At 34.5% G+C, this 23,992-nt stretch overlaps 1 protein-coding gene across 1 annotated transcript in view; it reads left to right on the top strand.

Moving 5' to 3' along the window:
- LOC141526874 (neurexin 1-like) overlaps positions 1-23,992 on the top strand; it is a 703,605-nt gene that overhangs the window by 646,302 nt on the left and 33,311 nt on the right. The window lies entirely within an intron of this gene.

Here is a 23,992-nt window from a genome sequence, read left to right as displayed (position 1 = left end):
AAATCACTTTCCTACTTCGTTATACACGGAGTCTTAGGCTGGAATATTTTTAATCGAGATTTCAATTGATTTTCTTGACGATTAACCTCCTAATTTAAACGAAAAAAAGTGCCATGTGGAAACCGAAATGGAAGTAGATTTTCTAGTCAAATAAAATCACAACACTTATAATACAAATGCTACAATCACATTGATGAAATCACTTTTTCCTAAGTTAAAACGAATGTAATATTAGAAGTTCATTGTGTATCTTAAAGATGAGCTGTCGGTACAATTCATACACGGAAATACACACACACACGGGGACACACATTATAACAGTTTTATCTGCTCAGATTGGCCTCTAATCAATTTATGAATGAACTAACAATTTAAGAATAAACGACAATAATTATTAGGGCGCCACCAGGATTTTTATTTGCGGTTCCTGGAACCGGTCCAGAGCTAAGAATTCCTATTGAAGGATAGAGTGAGTGGAGAAAGGTGCTGCTGAAGAATAAATCATTGATTAACAGTATATCGATATTTATTAACAACAATTCTTAACAGTTCGAGTACTTATAAAAGATGAACTAAATTCCACCAACACAGTCACACAATAATTATTCAAACCTTATTATCTATAGCCTAACTATCGGCTAACCAGGACCGACGAATCACTCTGAGCAAAGACTGCATTGCGACAGAGATCGTCTAGCCTAACTATCGGCTAACCAGAACTATTTAATTACTCTGCACAGAGACTGCAGTGTGACAGATATCGTCTAGCCTAACTATCGGTTATCCAGAACCAACATCACACTATTAACACTCCCTATCACACATTACCCACACTAATCTTCACACACATATCCCACACTTGTAAGAAATTGATTTTAATTTAAAATTTTATAATAATTAATTGGATGTAAAATTACTTGCTTAAAATATTAAATCATTAGTTTCAACTAACAACGTTCCAAATAAACAACTGAATTCCGAATAACTTGAACTTATATCCCATTTTTCAAATTCCGATTGCTAATTATAATTCTGAATTAAAATATTAGAATGGATTGAAATTCCGAACTAATCTACTGCCGTCGGCCTAATATTACATCAATAAATGTTTAAAACAAGAGGTGTTAATGTCTTGAGTAAATAAATTAAAATTATGTAAATAGAGGTCTTAATATTCTGCCGAGATAGAAGTTATTTAAACGAAGAATTATTTTTGATAATTAATTTAATCCCAATAATAATTTTTAATGATCAAATTCAAAAAATTATTAATATAAAATAAACACCAATAAAAAATTAATTACAACCAAATTCTTCCGTGAAAATTTTCAACAAACAATAACTCAATTTTGATCCACCATCTAGTAGCTGCTATTTCCTGCGACAACGATACCCCTTTTTGACCGCGATTTCATTACTTACTTCCTGTAAACAAGTCCCAACTTGTTAGTGACGTAATTTTCTGACGCAATGTTTTTTCTGATGTAATCCTTTATGCGCAATTTCCTCCTACGTTTTGATTTTTAATAGTGGAAATTAATGATATAAAATCGGCTTCCAACTGCGAGATCATCATTCAGTTCTAGTTCATCAGACTGTGAACTTCAAGTTCGCTAGTAAAGAATTCCGTGATCAAAATGTTGAGAAAAATGCCGAGCTCAAACAAATTAATATTACACCAGGATATCTACCGACGAAGAAGATCAATCAGCTGAAAGATGGTGAAATCTACAAGATTAGTCAATTGCAAATGGTCTCTACCAAGTTTGTCTCCAAATATGTCACCGCAATTGATGTAGAATTTCAAATTTTTCTTCCCGCTAGAAGTGTGAAATTTTCGAATGCCAACGCTGACATCTTCGCGAAATTAGTCATATCTACCAACGACGATTTACTGTACCTACACTATCTCCAGAAAAAGGAAAATATGTATTAATTTATAATTAAATCCTAGATGTATGTAAGAAAAAAATTTACATTGAAAACAAAAAAAAGGCCCTATAAGTTTTTGTTTCTTTTCTTATTTATCAATATTAAACTGTTTCAATTTTATTGCATATTATCAATTTGTTCTTGATTTCAATTGAAGAATAGCAATTATCATTTTCTTGTATAATAAACTTTTACTCACCATCATTCGTATTATCAATAAATTTTTTTCTTATTATCAATTATTGCTTGATTTCAATTTCCAAGTAACCGAATAAATATATGTATATATAAATATATATATATATATATATATATATATATATATATTCTTATTTTTCTTCTTATGATTTTTGCTATTATTAATATGGTTATTATTATTCTACATTCATTGATCTAATATTCATAAGAAAAAAAACAACAGCGGCAGGATGGTCGAACGGGCTAACTCATTATATTATTCGTTCGTTCGTACATCATTTCGTGAGGAGAGGGTTCGAGCACCGACGGTTGATTGAATAGTTCCAACGCCAACCGTCGGGAATCGCTCCGGTAGACGACTTGTACTGGCATGGATTTTCTCTGTGGTTTCCCCACGACACTATTCCAACAGCCATTAGAAAGAGGTGAGGAATACGGTAAATGCAGTACAGGACGCACAAGTCGGTCCAGAGCCGCAAAAAAATACGCAGTTATTATAAAAATTCGAATGCAGGAAAAAGTTTGAACGCAGTAAACGTGATCCGAATTCATTGTAATAGTGCAGTTCTGATACTGTTGTACAATGTAAAAAATCATTAATAATAATATTAAAAAAAAAAATTTTCTTTTTTCAAAAAAAATTTTTTATAAAAAATGTTAATAACAAAAAAAAAGAAAATTTGATATAAAGATTGAAAATGGAAGAAAAATCATAAATAAAAGTATTTGAATAAAAATTATTGTACTGACATTTTTCTACTTCATAACTCAAAATGTAGTTTATAAATCTATAAGTATTTCAGCGTCTGTCAAGAATTCAGGATAACTGGTGATAATAAACCTTACGCAGAGTTATAATGACACGTCCGAATGAATCGGTTTATTGTACATTACTAAATAGGAAAATAGAGAGTAAGTATATTTAATAGAAACTATATGTGATACTGTATATTAGAACTATAGAGTAATACGACAATAAGTCATTGACTTCAACAGCGTCATCGTTTGATAAATGCTCACCATTAGAATTATAATCTACATTTTTAGTTGGATAGCGGAAATCTCAGTAAAATTATGTTTTATTGATGCTGTTGATAATACTAAGGTTGATACTGATAATGATGCTGACAGTGATGGTGTTTGTCTAAAACCTGATGATCCTTCATCTCTGACATGTGATGATTCGCAATGTTGACACCTCCTATCTCCAGATTTTTTTTTCTGATGTATTTCTAGTGAAAAGAAATCGGGAGAATTATTATCATCATCAGCAATATATCCATCATTAACAATCTGGTGGATATCAAGGTTCTTCGATGATAATGATAATGATGATGAAGATTGTACATCATTATGAAAGCGTAGCTATCGCAGGTTGAGCTCTGGTAGCTCGCTTAATGTCCCCGGTTGTGGTAAATTCTTTCTTCGTCTTTGGCGGCGTGGTGGAATTTGCAAATTTCCAAAATCAACTCGGTGTCGATCGAGTTCATCTCTTTTACTTGATGAACTTGATGAGCTTTGTCGTAGTCGTCGTCGTTGTCCTCATTGTTGTTGTTGCTCTTCCTTTTCTTCATCATATTGTTGTTGTTGATGCTGTTGTTATAACATTTTCTAAAAACTTTATCTTCTCATACCCATGGGCTCTTGAACCCATGAATAACAACTGCTATCGGTTGCTATTTGGTCTAATATTGTCGGAGGTATTAGCAATGATGATGGTGGTGAAGGTGTCATTGGTTGTTGTAATGATCCAACGTTTACATTATGTATTTGAAGACCATCATCCAGATTGTTAATATTCATGTTTGAGAATATATTTGTAGCATAGTCTTATGTACTATGGTACATAATAACGTTGATCGGTCATGTTATATACCCCGAACGTCCAGAACCACCTAGCTTACTCATCAAGCGGCAACACAAACATTACAGCATGATCACCAATTGTAATAATTAGCATATAGTTAGTGCAACGCCATTACTAACAACTTGCGTTAATTGCAACTGAGGTTTTTCGATCGAATTGTCAATATTATTACGGTGGTATAATAACCACGCTCGCAGTATCACTGCATCGCAGTTGATGTAGCGATCAATCAAGCCCCAATCAGTCATAGTCTGCAAAAAAAAATTAATTTTTGAAAATAGTATCGCCATAATTTTTTTCTAACATTATAACTATCTTTCGATTATTTTGATAATTTATAAATATTTCTTATGTTTATAAATCCAAAATTCTACATTTAAGGTGGAAATTATTATTATATGCCTCGAGTTTTTTTTCTATTCAAGTTTTTTTTTTTATTATTCTATTCATTGAATAGCATCACAATGCATTATTATTTTATTTTATATCACATTCACTATTCAATTTAATTTCATATCAATTATTTCATTCGATTTTAATTTTGATTTTTTATTAACTACTATATAATTTATTATAAAAATAATTTTTTTTCCACGTTTCTTTTACTATTATTATTTTTGGTTCAATTGTATGTCAACTATTATATCATTTTACATCAACTGCTATTTAATTTATCATAAAATATTTTTTTTTTCCAATGCATCTATTATATTATAACAAGCTGTTACCCGCCCGCACCACTGGGCACTGTAGAAAATTGTAGTTTTAAATCTAGACTTAAAATTCAATTAGGGTATTATTTTGAATTGCACAGGTTCTACATTCCATCGAATCGGAAATAGAATTTCTTAAAATCCGTATTGAGATGATCTCTACTGACAAATAAAAGATCCTTACTAAATTTGCAGCTTTTTGAAGCTATATTTTAAGAATTAAGACTTATTATTGCTAACACCCACTGCTGCGATCTTAATTAAAGGTGATTTGGTGTAATATCCATTCTTGGATCATTTATGTATCACATGTAGACGACTCCCATTAAATTTGAAGTCTATAGGAGCTATAGCTTGGAAATTAAAAATTTTGATTGTTCATACCTCCCCCCGCGACCCTCTGTGGGGAGAGATATCGTGAAATTCAATGATGGATGATTTCTGCATCTCTTACAGAAGATTCTTACTAAATTTAAAGTCGATGGGAGCTATAGCTTGAAAACTGGAATTTTTCATTGCTAATGCCCCCGCAACCCCTCTCGGGAGTGAAATTTTGTGAAATCCGTTCTTAGCTGACCTCTACGTGGAAAAAGAAATATTCCTGCCGGATCTCAAGTCTCTAGGTCTTATGCTTCCAGAGATATCGTGATGAGTGACTATATCTATAGAAAGTCTTCTATATATGGGGCATTCCACGCCAAATCGACCACTTCTGACCCTGACCCCTTTTTATTTGGCTGAAAGTTTACCAACCTTTACTACCCTATCGAAAACGTCTCTCATCATTTTTTTCAAATTTTTCTGTTATGAATTAAAAAAAAAAACCGCTTTTTTATTCCTAAATTGCCATAGCTTTTTCAAAAATTGACTTATCGGGACATTTTCTTTTTTAAATTCTTGTTATTCTTTCTTTTTCCGGAAAGAAATGGGAAAAAATTATTCAAACTTATCTTCATCGTTTTTTCTTTGAATTTTCCAAAAAAACTGAATTTCTTGATGATTACCATATTTAATTTTTTTTTCTTTCTTTCATATAAAACTTTAATATTTTCTAAAAAAATTCTAGAATTTTCAGAAAAGTCTTTTTTCTATGTCTATGTTTTTTCAATTGAAAAAAAAAAATTTTTTTTCTTTTAATCATTTTTTATGAAATTGGTCAAAAAATTTCCGGAAATCCTCAACAAACAAAAAAAAAGTATAGAACCAAAAGTTAAACATGTTAATCATCGAGAAAATTAATTTTTTTAAAAACAAAGAAAATTGAAAAACAGTCGTTTTTTGATTTATTGCTTAATTCATAGCGAGCATTGAAATAAACATTGTTTAAGACATGATTATGTCTCAAATGCAATAATTCTTAAACTAATACAGACATTTATTTTCTTGAACGTTTAACTATTGTACACAGTTTAGATTCTGTAGAGCTTAAATAATAATTAACTAAGAAACAACCATTATTGTCAGATAAAACACAATGAACTTTTTGAGTTCCTACGATGGATTTTGGCAAATCAAGTCGCCAAGTTCTCATTTGCAACACTATAGTCGTTTGAGAGTGAAAATTTAATCGTAATATTTGGCAAGTTATTTGGCTGAGTTGCCCATCTAAATAGTTCGAATAAAGTTGTTATTTGGCGATCCACTAGCAATTCAAAACTTGCACGTGCAGCCATCCTCTTTGATGTTCCACTAATTCCATCACATGGCTCTTTTCCGTGCGCAGTAGCAAAAAAGTGCTATTCAGCTAAGATTTCGAAATCCTCTTCGTGATAATAGTTCACAAAATTTTTGAAATTTTTTAAACTGTTTAGGTGCACCTTTAGAAAAGTAATAAATTTTTCTCACATTTTCCGAAATAGTTCTCACATAACTTGTTACTATTTAAAAAAAAACATTAACTGCCACAGCATTATGATTATTGCAATCTGATACAATGACTAAGATTCTGCAGCATAATTTATTGTTATTTTTTAAATAAATCACTACTGGAAAAACTCTATCCATGTTATCGTTACAGTGGAAGCTAGATGCAACATTTTGTATCACAAAAGCGTAATTCTCTGCAAAGTCACAGACAATCAAAAATTCATCTTCTTTCAAATCATGCTTTAAAATTTTTAAGTACCTAGCTTGCTGTTTATCAATGTTAGCATGAGGTTAAAAAACTTTTAGGTTATCGCAAAATTATTCGATAAACTGACGTCTTTAATTGCGTTTCAAGCATACAGCGCAGTGTTAAATTCTAAAACTTATAGGTAATAGTTTCAATATTGTGTTAATCGAATATATTGGTCAATAAGTCACTAAGTGGTTCAGTATCTAGGCAATTATCATACTTGTTAAAATAACAATCAGAAGATAGAGATTCACACATTAAAAGATTAAGACAGTTGCCATAATGAGTCAGTGAACTCACTCAATCTTTTGTGAGTGCGCTCAAGGTAGCACCTGCAAAAAAGAATATTTTTTTAAATGTTGCTCGGTCACTCACGAATCAATCAACAATTATTGATTAACTAATAACCAAGCATCATCAATTTAATAATCTGATGAATAACACACACACAGATTGTATGTGTCAGACTTGCTCCAGCAAACTTAGCTTTTGAACGTTCGATTTTTCCTGAAAATCTGCTTAATTGACGTGTAGATCTGACCATTATTATCAAGACCAAAAAGTTTTGTTAGGTTCTAAGTGATTTGGCTGACTTTACGATCCAAATAAACTTAATCTTGCAATGTTTTATTTAAAATTGGTGATTTATACAAAAGACGAAAAGCTTGATTCACTATTGGCAACTGAGTTTCAATACTGACTCCAGATGCAGAACTTGATTGAACCAGTTGCGATTAAAAAAAATTTAGATGATAAAGATTCTCAAATAATAACGTAGATTTTAATATTCAAAGTATGAATAAAAATTAGGGACATTAGTTAGTGAAATAATTGCTTTTTTATCACCAAAAGATTGCAGTAGTGCAGTGGCTTGATTTGCATGTCCTAAAGATGAATTAGACGAACCTTCACAACTGTCACATTGTCTATCAGAATTTTCATCATCACTACTAACGTTGTCTTCACAAACAATATCATCGTCAACGTTTTTATCATTGTCAACATTATCAACATTGCTGGCAACTAATTTTACATGTTTTGCAGATGCGTACACTTTCATTTTATAATCAACGCATGAGACATAACCGCCATACATATTTAGTGATTTTTTTAAAAAGTTATTAGCGCTTCTCAAATTTCTTGTTCTTAAATTGTTTGCTAGGTTACATGGGTTGCAATATCGGTCGAATCGTGGAGTAGTCGCAATTATTATTTAATTTTGTTGGTAATTATTTTAAGTATAGCAATTAATGGAGAAAATATAGCTTTTTAGAACGACAAAAACTAAATAAGTGGTATTTAACTTAGAATTAATAATAGTAAACCATAGGTAATGTTATAATTTTTATTTATGAAGATGAGCTAAGCAAGAAAATATTCTTTGACTTAATATTATTTCTGTAGATGGCACTTTATCAGTTTTTTTTTTAAGAAGAGGATTCATAGGTAGCGCAGACTATCATTTCTCGAAGAAGTCTAGAGTACTTGAATATAGACTTCGAGCTTCGCAAGGACTAAAAATTAGAAAAGCAATTCTGAGAAGCTTACCTGGTTAACTTTGAATTCTATATTTTTTTGTGTTTTTAATTTTCGTTGTTATTAAAAAAATCAATTTTCTCGATGATTTACATGTTCAAGTTTTGGTTTTATACTTTTTTCTTGTTTTTTGAGAATTTCTGGAAATTTTTGGAACGATGTTATTAAAAATACGATTAAAAAAAATTAAAATCCGAAAAAACACCTTCCTGGAAATTTTAAAACATTTGTAGAAAATGTCTATGTTTTATATAAAAGAAACGAAAAAAAATTTTTAAATGATAATCATCGAGAAGTTCAGAGTTTTTTTCGGAAAATCTAAAAAAAAAATCGATGAAGTTAGGTTTGGAATTTTTTTGTCTATTTCTTCTCAAAACGAACATTTAATGATAAAAATTAAAATAAAAAAAACGTCCTAATAAGTCAACTTTTGAAAAAGTTATGGCAATTTAGAAATATAAAGATAAACATAATGTTTTATTTTAACCTTATTTTTTGATAGCGTCTACTTGCTAACTTGTTTGAGCTTGTTCATCTAAAAAACAGTAACATTTTTGAAGACTTGTGACACCCGCGACACCCAAGCTTCGAGTACGATAGAAAATACATAAGTCCCATACTAGTAAGTGAGATAGCAATATGACAGCTCTTGTAAACAAACCGGCGTGCTGTTGCCGGTTGGAGTCTGGTGATGTTGACCAAAAATGCTATAGGTAGCAATAAATTCTTAAAATATTTATCAAGCAGTATCAATAATTCATTAAATAATAAATATCAATCGTCGAAATAATATGACATTGCATTAAAATAATATTATCATCAATTTAATGTTGAAAAATTGAGGGAAAAAATTATAATTTAAAATATTACATTTATTTTTTTCATTGAAAAAAGAAAATTTTTTTAAATATTCTTACAATAATAGTTTATCTATAAGAGTCTCTAAATTTTAATTATTAATTTCTTCTGATAAATAAAAAATATTTTATAGAAAAATTTAAAAATCCCCCGCGACAAAAAAATCATATGTCAATAAATAAGTTAATTCAAGACGCCCTCTAACAAACCTTAGAATTTGTCGATGATGGTAACTGGACTCGTATGGTAACTGAACTATGACGGTAAATCGAACTGTACTATTATTATTATCGACTCCAAAATGTTAACTATCAGTTTGTCAGAAAAAGTTAATAATTAAAATTTCAAAAATTTTGATATATAAAGGATGATTAGAAAAGGATTTAAAACAAAATATTTAAATGTTATTAATTTATTTCAAAAAACAATTGAGCTATACAAAGGAAATTTATTTTATGCTACTACCACTAAGTTATTTTTTAGAAAATATTTCAACTTAAATCATCACTAATATTTTTCTAGAAAAAATATTCAAACTTAAACTATTATTAATTTATTTTTAATAACATGTTTAATTAAACTATCACTAATTTATTCAAAGAAATATTTAAACTATTACTAATTTTCTGTAAAAAAATATCAAAATTTAAACTTAGTTTAAATTTAAAAATATTTCTAAATCAATTTATTTATTTATCATTAATTTACGTTGAAAAAAAATAATTAAATTCAAACTCCTATTAATTTGAGCTAAAAAAAATTTTTCAATTCAATCCATCACTAATTAATTTAAAAAAAAATTTTTCAATTGAAATTATTAATAATTTATTTCAAAAATACGTAAATTTAAACTGTTATTTACTGATTTTATTCAATATTTAATCTATCATTTATTTTTTGACGAAGTAATTTTTATTTGATCTATTAATAATTTATTTTGAAAGAAATCTCTAAAATCTCTTGCAAATTTATTTAATTGCTGATGATTGAAGATAATTATGGTTCATTGTTTTTTACAAAATTTACAATTAATCACCAATGAAACATCATAAAAAAAATTAGGAATACGGTAGACCCTGAAGGCCATCCGTTCAACTTCCCGCTAATTTCATTCCTAGGTGCATAAAACTGCACTAATGATGTTTTTAAGCTGTTCAAACTTAAAAATACAATTCATGTGTTATTTTGAGTTGTTCGAGCTTAAAAGTCTGATAGAAGTATCATAGAATATTATTCTTTAAATTTTCAAACCACACTAACTTTTCAATAAATCAACCGATTTTCACGCGGTTGGCAGAAATTAACGCAATTTTTTTAGTTTCATGATGAATCTTCAAGTTTCTATTGATAAAACTAGGAAATTTGGAGTAATTCGAAAAAAATACTTTTTTTGGTTTTTTTTTGTTCATGATATTTCTTGAGTGAATTGACCAATTTCGACCGGTTCGACGGCGATCGACGTAATTTTTTCATGGTAATAGCTGATTAGTTTTTGAAATCGATCAGTGCAGCCGTTTAAAAGTTATTCCAAAAAATGTCGGAGTTATGTTGAAAAAAACACTTGTTTCCAAATATTTTATCGAGTATGTCTCTCGAACTAATGAATCGATTTCTACGTTTTTGGCGGCGATCGACGCGACTTTTTAAGCTCTAAAAATTATTCTATATCGTTAAAAACGATCCGAGAAGAAATGACGAAGTTATGTCAAAAAAACCCTTTTTTTGATTTTCTTCCGTTCACGATATCTTTCCAACGAATTAACCGATGTTGACTGGATTAACTACGATTGGCGTGGTTTTTCAAGCTTAAGAGCGGATTAGTTTTTTAAGTTGATCGATAGAGCCGTTTAAAAGATATTTCAGAAAACCAATTTCAAAAATTATTTTTTTCTTATTTTTTTTGAGATTTTTCAAGATTTCTTAAAATCTATCTCTCCGAATCGGTTCAAATTTTCAGGACATCTAAGTTCGAGGAAGCTCTTTAGAGCATCGTTTAGTTCGTTCCGATCGGTTCAGTCGTTCAAAAGTTATAAACGAGATACATAGTCACACACACACACACACACACACACACACACACACACACACACACACACACACACACGCGCGCGCGCGCGCGCGCGCACACAGGTATAGTGACAACATCGCGGGGGTAGTCAGGGAAGCTTCTTGTGACCTTCAAACGTCGAGATCTGATGAAAACTCGATTTTTGCAAAACAGGGTGAAAACAATAACTTCCCGATTTTTGAAAATCTGAGATTTTTAGCGGGAAGTTAAAAATTATTATATTCAATAGCTTTTGTTCTATAATATTTATTACGGCATCTGTACTTCTTGATGTCCTTGTTTTCCTGAAAAGTTGCTGGTAGTTTTGACCACATACTGTTGATTTTGTCAGCACCGTATCCAATAATAAAATATTTCGATGGAATCGCAACATCTTGAGGTCTCACGTCTTTCATACTTAACTTGGAGAATAATTTCAGTTATTTTTCAAGCGATGGATTGCTAAAGTAATTTTTAACAAACCACACCTTTAACTTTTGAACATTTTCTAAAGCATACCAGTACAAGTTAGCATGCTGCTTATGATTACTGCAGAAATGACAAGTATAATCGTGGCGTTTTTTCAGCGGTGAAGAGTCCAGGTCCTCAAAGTCAATAATTGTCTTTGACTTGACAATAATCTGTAGCCAGCGTTTTTTCTCTAAGCCCTTGACGTATATGCATTGTTTGTCAACGACTGCTTTGTCTATGACTTGGTTGACCTTGTCGTAAGCAACTTGTCCTTGAGTCCAGAAAATCTTTTGGCAAGCAGTGATGATGGCGTTGTTAAGTCGCTGGTAGTGTTATGATTGAGAGCTCCACGAATAAGGTGGCTTGAATACGACGCTAGATATTTATTCAATTTTTACGTCGTCTGTCATCTACGCTCGTTTCTTGGCTATGAAAGTTTCACCTTCGAATCCTTGAATGTCGATTATGATCTCTATGATGTGTCCAAGTTGATGAATGGATGAGAAGTGATCGCCGGTAGCTCGTGGTACTTATATAATATCAGTTGTGGAAAGCCGCGATTGGTTGGTGCTGAATGGTGGGAGAAGTCGCGGTGTGAAAAAAGTAATGATGTCACAATGAAAAGATGATGCAGTATACGATTTGTGATGGGGTTTGAAGAAAAACTGACGCGATCATGAGCATGTAAAAGCGGACGACTACACGAGCATTTTCATTATTAAAGTGAATCTTTTTCAGTGAAAAATGTCTGCGACAATCCAGTGCTAAAACTCAATGTTAAAACCAAGTGCTACAAGACGAATCTCTGCAAGTTTAAATCACATAGCAAATCTGAACTGGTATGATGTTCAGTTTCTGCGGTTGGGGGGGTGTAGTTATTGGTGGAGACGTAAATCCTCGTCGCATTAAATGTCAAGATTTAGAGAATGCTTTTACAAACAACATCAGGACGGGTTGCATTGTTAATCTAACTCACACAGATCCCAGCGCATTCTTCGAAGATTCACGTGGAGTAGTTATAGAGAATGATGATGGCATCTTAAGAGAAGTAGATGGTTTCAAAGTCAGCGTCGAATGGTTCTGTAAATTTAAAAATTTGAAAGCTGACTTGACTTTTAAAGAAACCAAATCCATCAATGCCAAAGAAGTCAAGAAATTCTCCCTCCCACATCTCTTCAAGACTGGTATACAGAACACGTACAAAATAAAATGTTATGAAAATTCGAAGAGCTTAAGACAGCAGGTTCTGGATGGACTTTGTCTGAAATAAAGAATCTTGTCATCACGATGTCGAAGTGTACACTACTCTCAGCTGGGGATTCAACCAATGTGAACATGGGGATACAACTGGGAATACAACTAATGTGAAACTTTCGAGTGATATTCTGAAGAAGCAGGATGCTGTACTCAATATCGAGAATCATAACAACTATTGCTTCCTCTGGAGTATTGTTGCTGCTGTTCATCCTTGCGGTCCAGAAAAACTTGATTTTAGAACAGTTAATATAGTAACTCGTAAAGTAGTTTTTCCATATGAATCCATTGACTGCATTGAAAAACTAGAACAATTGCCTGATCAAAGTGAATTTTTTTCAAAATTATCAAATGAAAATATTTCCGATGAAGACTATTTTTTTGCTCAAGTTGTTTAGACCAAATTTAATATCACAAGACACTGGAAGAGTTCTCTGATTAATATCTAAAAACTGATGTACTTCTCTGAACTGACGTTTTTAAAAACGTTAGAAAGAACTGCTTTGAGACATGCTCTCTGAATGCATTACACTATTATACAGTTCCTGGTTTATCTCAAAATGCAATGCTGAAGTATACTGGTGTGGAATTAGAGCTTTTAACTGATCCCGAAATATCACTCTTTGTTGAGAAAGCCATTCGGAGTGGAGTTTCAATGTTTGCGAACCGATATGCAGCGACAAACAGTCGCTATATAGGATAACATTTTGATCCGAGCAAAGAGGAATCTTATGTATTACGCTGTAAATAATTCATACGGTGCAACTATAAGTCGACCGCTACCAATAGGCTCGTTTGAGTCGGTAGAAAATATAACTCATGTAAATAATTTGTTTTGCGATGACGAAATCATAGGCTACATTTTAGAAGTAGATTTACAATATCCACCAAACCGTCATGAATTACATAGACTTATCTTATTTTGTTCCTCCAGTCAGTAAGCTAAAAAAATTAGCTCCTACACTTTTTGATAAAAAAAATTATGTCATCCACTATAAAAATTTGAAACACTGTTTAGATTTAGGACTAGTTTTAAGAAAAATACATAGAATATTGCGATTTGAACAGTTGACATAGCTCAAACTGTATATAGATAAGAATACAGAGTGTAGAAAAACTGATAAGAACGATCATGAGAAAAACTTCTTTAAGCTCATGAGTAACGCAATCTTTGGTAAGACTATGCAAAACATGAGAAAGCAAAAAGAAGTGCATCTCATTACTAGATATTGTGAAAAATATGGTGCAAAAGACCTTACTTGTAAACTGAATTTCCATAGTCTAACTGTATTTAATAAACATACCGTTATTATTGAGCTGAAGAAAGTTAACGTATCATTACATAAACTGATTTATGTATAATTTTCAATCTTAGACTTGTCAAAAATATTTATTTATGATTTTCACTACAACTATGTTATGATGAATTATGAACATACATCTAAGCTTTTATATACAGGTACGGATAGTCTTATCTATCATTTCAACAGGCCAAACATTTACGAAGATATCTAAAGTGATATTCACAAGTTTGACACCTCTGACTACTCTGTTGATAATGAGTTTGGAATGCCTCAAGAAAATAAAAAGGTTCTGGGGCTTATGAAAGACGAAAACGACGGCGAAATCATGTCTGAGTTTGTAAGTCTCAGAGCAAATTTATATGCTTTTAAGCTGTATAACAAAAAAAAAAGATGTTAAAAAACGAGCAAAGGGTGTTAAAAGTTTAACTTTCCGAAGCATCACGTTTAATAACTTTAAGCGATGTCTGTTTGATCATGTTGTACTGAAAAAAGATCAATACAATACCTTATTAGAAGTGTGGACATAAAGTTAAAACAGTCTTACAATAACAGAAGTTGACACTGAGTTGGGATGATAACAAACGTCAACTGCTTAGCGATAACACTGATACATTTCCTTGGGGTTATACCCAAGTATACGTTTGTAGACTTACCAAGAAAAATAGAAAAATGTAAAAAAGTCTAAATTCTTAGATTTAAGGTTATAAATAATTAGATTCAAGGTTGTGAATGAATAGATTCAAGTTTTTTTGTTGACAATTATTTGTTAATTATATATCTGTTTTATTAATTAAACTATTATGTTTCGTATCAAATCCTATCGATTTAACGTAGTATTTATTTCTACGCTTTTTAATAATTTTTGTAACAAGATATACACCTGGATATTTGAATTTACTGAGTTCTTTTTCATAGAATCCGCCTTGTACTGGTTGTATAGCTCCTTGTTGCTTCTGGTAGTCTACAAGCTTGTATGTTATTGGCCTTGTATTCTGAACAGTCTTGATTGTGAAGATTTCTGTTGTCCAGCTTTGGTGTATCTCTTTTCTCAAATATATTCTTATACTTGCTCACTCGAACCTTGTCGACAAGTCTGATATTATTTTTCTTCTGTAGTAATTTTGCTTGCAGAGGTTGATAGACCTTTTCAAGCAGTTGTTTCTCCTGAGCAGCGGTAACATCAGCAGGTTTTATTTTGATGGTGCTGTGTTTGGTGTTATTGTAAGTATTCACCAAGTCCTCTAGTATCTTAGTCAATTTGTAACTACCACGAGCTGTGGATTCTTGCCGCATATTACTCTTAAGACTTCTATTGAAACGTTAACATATTGATGGTTTGAGATTGCTAAATGTCGAATAAAGATTATTTTGTGCTGCTTCATCAGATTTTTGAAATCTTCGTTGTAGAACTTCTTAACCCGATCAACATAAAGATTTTAAGGGACACAACGTTGCTGGAGTACAGAGTTCATAGCACCTGTGACATCAAAAGCACTTTTTGATTTAAGTGAAACTGCACGGAAAGAAAACTGTATGAAAAATTACGGTGAAAACATCGTAGTTTTTAGTACAGAATATTGTAATGCCGAACCTAAACTCAAACATCGTAATTTTCACGATGCAGTATCGTAAATTTTTATGACTCAAATTAAAAAGATGCTTAGGTCACCGAAAAAAATAATTCTGTATCATAGAGGAATTGAACCCGGAGTCCTTTCCGCCACAAGCCCAAGGTTTATTCCCTAATGCTATCGGAGAGAATTTCTAAATTTCTGTTCAGTCACATAATAAGACTCTCCATACAGTAGTTGGTCATCTTTTAGTGGTGGCGCCGCAGACTACTGGACTCTGTCTTTCTTTTATTAAAACATATAGTATGCGTCCTTATTTACTTGCTCTTACAGAAAAAAAATTGACTGAATATTATCGTAATTTTCAATAATCCAAATTGTTTTCTGTAGACGGCAGCATCGTAATAATCAAGATTCTAAAAGTATAGTTCTGGATTACGATATTACTATTGTAATTTTTCATATAATTTTTTTTCCATGTGTCCAGGCATTTTAAGAAAATATATCTACAATTGTTAACAAATACTTGGGTTCTTTATTAACTGTTGCATGTGAAATCATCTCATCCAAGTCAGCTTGCCAAATCTCATCGAGACTTCGGATGTCAACATGACGTCGTTTATAGTTCCTGCGAGCTGGTTTGTAAAGCTCTTCAGTTATAAGTGCCTTTTTGTCGTTCATTGAGTTTCTCAGAGAGATATTTGATGTTATTTTAATGAGAGAAAAGTACTGCTTTAGCTTTCTCAAAAGCTATCTGCAAATTTCTCACAGCAACTTTTAGTATTGCTTTTTTAGAGTGGTTGAATAAAGACTGAGTGATTGAATAGAGGTTGAATAAAGACTGCTCGCACGCGGCTTCCGCGTACCTAAATTAGCATAGAAAGTCGGGGCACGTTCTAGCTCCACACTCAAACGATTTTCGTACTATCTGACTTACGTGTTAACAGCAATCGCTTATTATCAGGTGGTAAATTGGCGTTTACCCACTGTGATCCAACTGGCCACGTTGCAACATTTCACCATATTTTTTGCCTACACCATATCTTATATCATTATTTTTGTATTTTAAACTTTAACGTTGTAAATAATTAGTAAGAAGACCATTCTTACGAACTAGAGTACTTGCCGATGGTGGTAGCTGTGCTACAGCAAATGATGTGTTGTTTAATGAACTATCATTTCTCAATATTAAACTGTTCAACTCTTCTGGATCATCATATAAAGATTCTTCAACTTCTTCATTTTCAATATTTCCTCCTTTCAACATTGAAGATTCAACTATACTCTAAAGTGGTGTGACAATAGGTTTGAACATTTCCACCATGGCTTTCTCAGCTGTATCTTTGTCCAACATCTTGTGCTTCCGTCAAATAGCATTACTGGCTTGAGATATCTGATGAAGAATATCTTTCTGCTTTAAAATTTCTTCAGGCCTCATGTTGACAGGTTAATGTCTACAGCATGTATGACTATCACACTCTGAAGTACCTCAATTTATACTAATGATGCAGTCGAATCTTTTTCTATACCTGCCACTATTTAATTTACTATCTTTATCTATTACTACAAACCCATGTTTATTCCAGCATGCTTGAGCATAAATCTTTAAATGAGTTGTGCGACATATTTGTATCGACATGATCATTATATATATGCTTCAGATTCATTTCATCTTGACGAAACAGAACGAGAAAGTTTGCGTTATCTCTAATCAGATGTTTATGTATTCGTGTAAAAGTTTGACGGAGATAAAAGCAATCAACATCCGTGTGTCGATCCATGTAGAAAAGAGCCTTCATGTGATCTTGTTTTTCACAAGCAATCGTTAAATATCATCAAGGAGTTAGGCTTAGCATCTTCAGATTTGATTCCAGTTTTATGTTCGCTGAATGTGAAGAATCCAATACCATCAATCTGTTTAAAAAGTGTCTTCAGGAACTTGTACTGTGGCTAATTGAGACACTTTGAATGAAGACCGTTTGGGTGTACTATGAGAGACAGCAGAGCATTCGTCTTTTCATAGTTGGATGGTCCACAAAATACTGCACGGATACTGTTTGGAAGCAAATCACCGTGACATTCGGTTTTTACACCTGCCCCTTGAACGATTAAATCAAAGTTAACAACTGGTAACTGAGCTCTTGGTTTGTTGAACTCGATGACTGCCGATTAAGTTCTGAGCTCAAGGGGTATAATTACCGGTATACATAGACCATCAGTCAGTCTTTAACGTAACATGTCTGAAATCAGATGTGGTAGAGGTCTCATCAACAATGTAATCAACAAGCTTCCACTTGAACTTTATATCCCCGGGTACCAGTACTGCGGTCCAGGTACAAAGTTAGCTAAGAGGTAAGCTGGAGGTGATCGAGCAATAAATCCTCTGGACGCTGCTTGTAAGGAATACGAGATAGCTTAGTCTAAAAATCGTGAAAATTTTTAAGCCCGTCACGAGGCTGATAAAATCCTTGTTAAGAAAACGTAGCAATGATTTTAAGCAAGAGACGCTGCTCTTGGTGAAAAAGATGCTGCTTAAAGGGTGAATAAAATCTTGAAGTTGAAAAGACATTACGGTATGTCTTAAAAGGAAAAACCCATAACCAGACGTAAGACAATCAAAAGAAAAACAACGAAGCGTATGACAGTTGTTAAAAAAAGATAACGAAGCGAAAAACAACAAAGCGTAAGATAATTGAGCGGAAGACAGTTAAAAGATAGACAACAAAGCTCAAGACTTCCAAGAAGAAGGATTTTACTCTGAGATAGATTGTTAATGAAACTGAAAAGTCTATGCAGCCTGGTGGAGATCCAGTTGAAATGCTCTTGAAGGTGCCCACAAAGCTGTTAAGAATGCTGGTGGAAAGAAAAACGTTTGATTGCCTCGTATTCTACCAGTTCCATCAAAGATTAGTGAAGTACTTACATTCTTGATTCCCCTGTTCGCTGAGTTATTAGCTGTTGGTGCTCTGACAGGTAAAACTGCAGGTGTTGCAGAAGCTGTGAACGATGCAAGCGAAGTTAAAAGTCAACTTATTGAAAAGAAACGTCACAACTTAAAGATGGAGGAAATCGCTGTAAGTAAAGGATTATTCCTCAAATTATACCGCAGTGGTATGGGACTCTATATCAAACCATACCCAGATGAAGCTAGCTGCAAAAAGTCAAAAAACCAGTAGAGCTATTACATCGAGCACTGACTAACATCGATTCATTAGAATATTCTAAGTAGCTTAAAATTCCAAATTTTCGGCGAGTTTTTATGAGAAATGATTTACCAAAATCTGAACCTAAGACTGATGAATCAGCAATAATGAATCTGGATGATGAACGTGGACTTGGAACTCACTGGGTTGCATACAAGAAGATAAATGATCCACTTATTTACTGTGACAGTTTTGGTAATTTCTAACCTCCACAAAATTGGATGAAATATCTCGATGTTGGTAGCGTAAAAAACAATTACAAAAGATATCAAGACTTTGATACAATCACATGTGGATAGCTATGTCTACAATTCCTAACGAGAGAACTACAAATTGAAGTGACTCGAGGCTACAACTATCAGTCATGGCAGAGTCATTCACCTTGACAGTATCTGGAATGTCCTCTGTATTGAAGGCAAATTATTTTCCACCAATTGAGCTATCACCTACAAAAAATTATGTTCTTAGACTTGTTAAGCTCCTGACATTATTTCAATATCAAATGTAGATGAAGATGCTAATAAATTGTATGTTACACATCATAAGATAAGATCTTAGAGATATGTCATCCAAGCCATTCCTAATTATGAGCAAGTAATCACAATACAAGATAGCGCCTGAGCTGAGTTTTACTTTGAAAGCACACAACAATGAGTTGAAGAGTAAAATATAGAGTAATCAGTTTATAAATTTTAAGCCTGAAGATTCGAATGGATCATTACTTGGATTCACTAAGCGTCTGCTTGAACCTAACGTAGTACATAGATCTGACTTGCCTGTACAAATACTAAAAATCAACGCTCTGAGAGTCGAGTGCAATCTAACTACTGGATCATACATCAACGGAAAAAAAAATCACACAATCCACGAATTTTTTCCGAGGAATCCAGCGGGATATAAAATAGTGGAGGTACGAACAAACATCATTTACCTACCAGTCGCCGTACGAGCAATACACAACTTGAGACTACGCATTGTTGACCAGGACAGGTGTAAGATAATTGTCTTAACATTAAATATTTATTTGCCGGGACCAGGTGTTAAAAGATGGAGGAGACACATTCGTGGTTATAATAGTATTTATTCTAAAATTAATCACAGACGTAGTTTTGGTTGTACAGAGTTTGAGCAGTTTACAAATATTGAGCACTTTTAACACTTATTCTGAATTTGAGTTATTACATTAGTTCATGAGTACGCGTTGATTGAGTTCAATTGAGTTCTGCTAATCAAGGCATGGTGATTAGACAGGGCATGAGTTGTAGAAAGTTGATCTTCAATTGAAGTGTTAATTAATGTATAATATAATTAACACTAACAATTATGAGCGATAAATATGAGTTGTATCAATTAATGTATGTTAATTATACTGAGTATGAGTTGTAGAAATTGATCTTCAATTGAACTGTTAATTAATGTAAAATATAATTAACACTAGCAATTATGAGCGATAAATATGAGTTGTAGAAAATTAGAGTCACTGGATTATTAATCAATTAACAATATAATTAACTCTCACAGTGTGAGCGAATGAGCCTTAAAACTAATGAGTTTAATTGAGTACGTGAGTCTCGGGATACGAGATAGAACACTGAACGTTGAACACGGAATGGCCGACAGGCCCAAGAGCAGGTGGCAGTCACCCCCAATCTCCACCAAGCAACCTCTGCAATGCGGCATTTGATTTTGCCGCATGATGACGAATTTCTATTAGTAGTTGTAGTATTATCGTTGCTAGGTAGAAAGTGTAGGTGACTGTTGTATATGTGTGTGAGAGAGAGCGACACATGGGTAAGCCATGTGACAATGAGTAAGAGAGAGAGGGAGCATTGAATTGTGATAAAGTGATCTCAGATGATTTACAATGAATACTTAATTGTACCTGAGTTGCCAATGATTGCTGGTGAATGAGATGAGTAGCGATGCTGTAGTTGGCTTCAGTTAAGCTGAGTGGATGAGCTTGATGATTTAATAAATACACAAAGTGCACTGTTCACGGTAAATGCGTGTGTACGCTGTGTAATTAGCACGTGTTATGAGTCTGCCGCTTGCCGGTGAGCCAGTTGAGTTGAGGTAGAGCACCCGAGGGCGCTTGTGTAGCGGCGCCTCGGTGCTACCAGTTTGTTGCGGGAAGGTTTGAATGATTCTGCAACATTCCGCCCGCCATCAGGAACTGGGTTGCTGATTATGATCTCAGTAGTGATGAGCACTTGGTGGTGATGAGTTAGAGTTCTGGAGCCAGTGGTAGTACAGCTAGCTTGGTGATTGGACGAGTGAGAGTGCCGTTGACTGTCTCAATGGTTGCCACTCGGATGAGTTTGTCATTGCCTGGGTGGACAGCAGTGACTCTGGCCAAGGGCCAGCGAGTTGGTGGAGTTCGTTCGTCAGTCAGGAGGACAAGTGACCCGATGGTGATGTTGTTGTAAGCCCGGTGCCACTTGGTCTGAGCTAGATGTCGTTGAATGTAACTGTTGGACCAATGCTTCCAGAAGTATTGGATTCGTTGTTGAATGAACTGCCATCTGGAGAGTCTGGCACTGTTGAGTTCGAGTAGTGATGGTTCTGGAATAGCGTTGAGTGCACGTCCAATGAGTAGGTGACCTGGAGTGAGTGCTGAAAGATCCTGGGGATCTTGTGAGAGTGGTTCCAATGGTCGTGAGTTGAGAATCGCCTCCACCTGGAGCAGAAGAGTCGTAAATTCTTCAAACGTGAATGACGATTCTCCGATTGTCCGTGTGAGATGATGTTTCATTGATTTCACAGCTGCTTCCCACTTTCCACCCATATGTGGAGCAGCTGGGGGGTTGAAATGCCAGATGATCTCGTTAACTGTGAGTGCATCAAATATTTCTGATGATTCCTGAGTTCCTTGAGTAAAGAGCCTTTTGAGTTCAGCACAGGCGCCTTGGAACGTTGTCCCACAGTCGCTGTAGAGTGCTGTGCAGAGTCCACGACGGCTGGTAAACCTGTGAAGTGCTGCAATGAATCCCGAGGATGAGTAGTTGCTGACGAGTTCAAGATGAACTGCAGATGATGCCAGGCATACGAATACACATATCCAGCCCTTGTAGGTACGTGATCCTCGGATGTTGGTAGTTTTGATTTGCACTGGACCTGCATAGTCCACTCCAGTATGAGCGAATGCTGATCCTGGTGTGACATTTGGAGCTGGGAGCTGTCCCATGAGTTGTTGAGCACGAATTCCTCGATGTCGAGCGCATTTGAGGCATTTGAGTATTTGAGTTCGTACTGGTTGGCGTCCACCTAATATCCAGTACCGTTGGCGAGTGTATGCGAGTGTGAGTTGAGTTCCACCATGCATGGTACGCTGATGAGCATCAGAGATTATGAGTTTGGAAAGAGCAGCATCACGAGGCAGAATGGCAGGATGCTTAAGTTGATCAGAGTCTGGTGCGTTTTCCAGACGTCCACCTACACGAATGATGCCCTCGGTGTCCAGGAAGGCAGTTAATCGTGCAAATGGATGATCTTTTGGCCATGATGCTTGATTTTTGATCATTTTGAGCTCTGAATGGAAATGAGTGCGTTGAGTTTCCTTCATGCAGAATTGTAGAGCTTGTTTGATTTCAATAGAGGTGATGGGGTGAGCTAGGGATGAGTTTGGCCGTTTCTTGATCAAGTCCCGAACTCTCCAGCATATTGCAGTAGCTCGCAACATGCGGAGTAATGGAATTGGTCGGTCCATGATTGACCATCTTGATGTTAGAGGCTTGGTGGTTGAGTAGAGGGCCTTTAATGGCCGTTCTTCCAGCTGAGTGTTGGAGTCGAGTCTCGAGTTGATGAGTGGCCAGGACGATGAGTCTTGAAGTAACCATGGTGGGCCAGTCCACCATAGTTGATGACTTTTGAGTTGGAGGGTTGTCAATCCTCTTGTTGCACAGTCTGCTGGATTTTCTAAGCCAGGAACGAACTTCCAGTGGCCATCTGGAATTAGATCTTGGATTTGTGACACACGATTTCTGACGAAGTCCTTCCAACGAGACGGATGCGATTGTATCCACGTGAGTGCAATTGCAGAGTCGGTCCAAAGGTATGTTGGCACATTGTTGAGTTTGAGTATTGACTGGCAATGAGCCATGAGTTTAGCCAACATATGAGCAGCGGTGAGTTCTAACCTTGGTATGGTTAATTGTTTTAACGGTGCTACCTTGGTTTTGGAGCAAAGCAGCGTAACCTTTGCTCCTTGAGTGCAGTTGTGATGATGGACCTTGATGTATACCACAGCTGCCATCGCCAGTTGCGAGGCATCTGAGAATCCATGGATTTCGAGTGATGAGTTCGTGGACGAGTGGATCCACCTGGGAATTTTAATACAATTGATCATGGCAAGTTGATGAGTGAATGCCTTCCACCGTTTACAGAGAGTTTCAGGCAATGGTGAGTCCCAGCTGAGTTTGACAAGCCAGAGTTCCTGCATGAACATCTTGGCTTGAATGATGAGTGGTGACAAGAATCCCAGGGGATCAAAGATTTGGGCGATCTCTGATAAAATTGATCGCTTTGAGTATCTTTGAGCTTTGCATGGTGTCGAGTTCTTGAATGAGAAGTAATCTCGTTGAGGAAACCAGTACATACCCAGAATTTTTGTGCTGTTGTCTGGATCCTCAATGGTGTATTGTGTTATTGCTTCCGCATGATTGAGTTGTTTTAATTTAGGGTGATTGCTTGCCCACTTGGCTAGAGGAAATCCGCCCGCCATGCAGAGTTCTTCTGTTTGATTTGCTATTTGTTGTAGTAGATCTTGAGTGTCTGCGCCACCGGATATATCATCCACGTAGCGTCCTTGAGTAAGTGGTTCCACTGCCAGTGGGAATCTATGGCCTTCGTCATTGACGAGTTGGAGTAGAGCACGAACGGCTAGGTATGGTGCAGCCCTTGTCCCATAGGTAACAGTGGTGAGC

The sequence above is a fragment of the Cotesia typhae genome, unplaced genomic scaffold, assembly GCF_013202065.1.
Source record: "Cotesia typhae breed Kobodo isofemale line unplaced genomic scaffold, CoteBio_Ctyphae contig_37, whole genome shotgun sequence".
Classification (NCBI taxonomy): domain Eukaryota; kingdom Metazoa; phylum Arthropoda; class Insecta; order Hymenoptera; family Braconidae; genus Cotesia; species Cotesia typhae.
Note: the sequence above shows the minus strand (reverse complement) of the source record. Positions and strands in the feature narration are given on the sequence as shown.